This window comes from Bison bison, unplaced genomic scaffold, assembly GCF_000754665.1.
Source record: "Bison bison bison isolate TAMUID 2011002044 unplaced genomic scaffold, Bison_UMD1.0 scf7180017864360, whole genome shotgun sequence".
Lineage (NCBI taxonomy): Eukaryota > Metazoa > Chordata > Mammalia > Artiodactyla > Bovidae > Bison > Bison bison.
Window position 1 is genome coordinate 1,413,596 of NW_011494932.1, and position 4,467 is coordinate 1,418,062.

Consider the following 4,467-nt stretch of genomic DNA (forward strand, 5'->3'; position numbering starts at 1 on the left):
CCACCCCCCAGTTCTTCTGACCTCCCCAGGCGCCCCAACTCCTCTGAGCTTTCGGGAAACTTGCGGGGACCCCTTGTTGTCTGGCCTCCCATTCAGTCCAACGTCCCACGCTGGGGCCAGGACCCCCAGAACTGGCTCCCCAACTCCCAGGTGCTTGGGTGGCTACTGATTATAATTTCAGAATACGGAGACTTGCACGGAAGTAAAGCTCACAGTCCGGAGCCTGAATCCGCCGGCGGCGCAACAGGGGCCAGTTCAGAGCAGGCTGGTCTCGTCTCCTCCAGCCACTGCCCTCCCTCCCGGTCACTTGCAGGCAATCCCCTGACTCCGCGTCGTCTGCCTGGGAGCCTCAGTACACAGGGCATGTGGGGCCTCGGTGACCCTGAGGTCCAGTGCGTGCCCAGGAGGAAGGGCAAGCACTCAACTCTGTCCCTTTCTGATTTATTTTATTCCTTTTCAGAATAATGAGCCCTAGCCTCCGACCAAGGCCCAGTGAGAATTCTGTAGTATTCTTTTGAATAAAATGGATTTTAAAGATATTTGGTATATTTTAATCCATACTTTTTTTTTACTTTATAAGAGAAAAAAAATATGCATCAGCTTCAAATGATCATCATTTTCCATTTGATTGCAAAGCTGTCTGTGGATCCTGACACTGAAAACATCTTGAACTCTAAGAGCAGCCTTTACACAAAAAGTTAATGTAAACCATAGATTAGAATCTCTGTAGGATGAATTCATATTGCCATATTTCAAATAACAAGCAGAAAGAATGTCTACAAAAAGAAAAAAGAATGGTTATGGAGAACCCCAACCATGAGGTCTTATATTAAAGTGAAAAGCACTTGAGTTAATAATACTGTTAATTAGAAAGTTTTGGTCAGTAACAATCTTACATATAAAGCATCATTTTTCCTGTCTGTAACGGTTTTTCATTTTACATTTCCATCTAACCTATTGTATTTGTAGTTATTTAAAAGCAGATGTTTCTCCTAAAATAGGCTCGCTTTACGTGTCATCTTGCTGGTGCTGTTCAGTCGCTCAGCTGTGTCTGACTCTGTGACCCCATGGGCTGCAACACGCCAGGCTTCCCTGTCCTTTCCCACCTCCCAGAGTTTGCTCAAACTCATGTCCATTGACTCAGTGATGTTAAATAACCATCTTGTCCTCTGTCATCCCCTTCTCCTCCTGCTCTCAACCTTTCCCAGAAGCAGGATCTTTTCCAGTGAGTCAGCTCTTTGCATCAGGTGGCCAAAGTATTGGAGCTTCAGCTTCAGTGTCAGCCCTTCCAATGAATATTCAGGATGGATTTCCTTTAGTATTGACTGGTTGGATCTCCTTGCAGTCCAAGGGACTCTCAAGAGTCTTCCCCAGAACCATACTTCAAAAGTATCAGTTCTTCAGCACTCAGCCTTCTTTATGGTCCAGATCTCACATCCATACACGACTGCTGGAAAAACCACAGCTTTGACTATACACACCTTTGTCAGCAAAGTGAAAGAAACCTCACTCAGCTGTGTCTCCTTCTTTGTGACCCTTTGAACTGTAGCCCACTAGGCTCCTCTGTCCATGAAATTCTCCAAGCAAGAATATTGCCTGGATATTTGCCTTTATCCAAATATCCCTTGGATATTTGCCAAGGGATTGCCATTCCCTTTTCCAGAGGATTTTCAGACCCAGGGATCAAACCTGGGTCTCCTGCGTTGCAGGTGGATTCTTCGCTGTCTGAGCCACAGGGGAAGCCCATCGGCAAAGGGACGTCTCTGCTTTTTTTTATGGTGTCTAGGCTTGTCATAGCTTTTCTTCCAAAAAACAAGTGTCTCTTAATTTCATGGCTGCAGTCACCATCCACAGTGATTTTGGAGTCCAAGAAAATAAAATCTGCCACTGTTTCCAACCCCCCACCTCCATTTATTTCATGTATCATTTTTATGCAATGAAATCCTTACTTCTTTTTGATGAGACAACTTTTCAGCAGTCAGAAATAGAAAGTAGTCTTATTTTGAGAAAATAGCTGAGGAGTTTATGTTAACATTCCCAATTCAAACTAAAGGATGGGTTTGCCCTTTGATTTCCTATTTCTCTTTTCTCTTGTACTGAAAATCCTGGTTTCTAAGAAGTTTAACATGACACATGTACTACATATATCACACATATGTGTCATTTCAAAGCAGCAGCACAAGTATCAGTACTAACGGTGTGACTCCTGGGGGTCCTTTCGTCTTTGGAGTGCTAGCGACGGTACTGATAACACTGTACGCAGTACCACTTTCGTCTTTGGAGTGCTAGCGACGGTACTGATAACACTGTACGCAGTACCACTTTCGTCTTTGGAGTGCTAGCGACGGTAGTGACAACACCGTACGCAGTACCACAGCATGGTTCCGCCCACTGAGGGGCCTTCCGCTGTTTTTATTCTTTCGCTAACACAGATACGGGCTTCCCAGGTGGCGCTAGTGGTAAAGAAACCGCCTGCCGATGCCGGGGACGTGAGAGACCCGGGCTTGACCCCTGGGTGGGGAAGATCACCTGGAGGAGGCGACTCACTCCAGTGTTCTTAGCTGGAGAACCCCGTGGACAGAGGAGCCTGGCGGGCTCCAGTCCAAAGCGCCGCCAAGAGAGGGACAGGACTGAAGCAACTTAGCACACACGCAGAACACAAATAAGCCACCACTCGTGGCCTTATGCGTGTGTTGCTTTCTATTTCTCCTGAGTGTCTGTGGGCCAGTTCTTAGACGTGGAACGAACCAGCCCAACCGAATGATGTGAGCGCTTGTCCTAAAGCCGCCAGGACCCCCTCTGGCAGGTGACATGCCCGAAACACCTGCTCTCCCTCGGCTCCACCCATGGAGCCTGCGGGAATGCCTGGACTCTTGCCCATCAGATAAGAAAGCAAGGATCTCTCTGTGTACCTTCAAATTTACATTCTTTTGTTCCCCGTGACGTTGGGCATTTTTTCCACAAGAACAAAGATCATGAATCCCTTTTCCTATGAGCTGTTCACGTCTTTCACCTGCTTGTCCACAGGACTGTCTCTCATCTTCCTGGTCTCGGACGTTCCTTAGGTATCAGGGCCCTTAACCCTTGACCTGTGCTGCTGTTCACAAATTCTTCTCCAGGTAGTCATTTGTTTGCTTTGCTTGGTTGATTTCAGTTATTGTCTCTGGGTTTCAGCCGCACTTGGGGATGTTTTTGCTATGTAGTTTGTGGAGGAACTCGTTCATATTTTCCTGTAGAGCCCACACGGCTTCGTTTCAGCTTTTCCCGCGAAGCCTCTGAGCCGCTCAGGCTTTGCCCTTGTGCGCTGAGTGCAGGATCGATCAACTCTATTTCTTCCCTTTCTCTTTGACTCTCCAGTTGTGCCAACACCGCCGATTAAAAGTTCATCTTCCTCCTGCTCAATGGGATGTGGACGTCCTTACCCTTCTCTCACACATGCCTTCATCCGGAAAGCATTGACTGAATGCCCGCAGGTGCCCTGGCTGTGCCCCGCCCTGTGGAGGCCACTTCCCGCCTTCTGGCGGTCTGCCCGCTTTCTGTCCTAAAGGATGTGCTTCCCAGCAAGGCCCTGCTGCCTCGGCCGCCCTGAGTCTCCACGTGCCCGGCACAGTGGGCACCACTTCATTCATTCCTCCTGCGAATACAGGCTGTGCTAGCCACACCAGCAGAAGTGTGGGGAGTCAGGGGGAAGGGCGGAGCTGCATCCGGTCCAGCAACAAGAGCTGACTTTCTTTTTTCTCCTTCTGGGAAGGAAAACATTTTCACTTCTGGTTTTACTCCCTAAATAAATGAACTAATTTTTTAAAAAATGTATTTATTTATTGTAATTTAAATTTTTTAAAATTATAATTACAGGATAATTGCTTTACAATGTTGTGTTGGTTTCTCCCGTACAGCAATGTGAATGAGCTATAAGTATACATATATCTCTTCTCTCCTGAGCCTCCCTCCACCCCCATCTCACCCCTCTAGGCTGTCACAGAGCGCAGGGTCAGGCCCCCTGTGTTATATAGTAACTCCCACTAGCGATCTATCTTACACATCAGTTCAGTTCACTCCCTCAGTCGTGTCCGACTCTTTGCGACCCCACGAACTGCAGCACGCCAGGCTGTCCATCACCCTGTCCATCACCAACTCCTGGAGCTTACTCAAACTCCTGTCCATCGAGTCGGTGATGCCATCCAACCATCTCATCCTCTGTCGTCCCCTTCTCCTCCCATCTTCAATCTTTCCCAGCATCAGGGTTTTTTCCAATGAGTCGGTTCTTCACATCAAGTGGCCAAAGTATTGGAGTTTCAGCTTCAGCATCAGTCCTTCCAGTGAATATTCAGGACTGATTTCCTTTAGGATGGACTGGTTGGATGTCCTTGCAGTCCAAGGGACTCTCAAGAGTCTTCTCCAACATCACAGTTCAAAAGCATCAGTTCTTTGGCACTCAGCTTTCTTTATAGTCCAACTCTCACACCA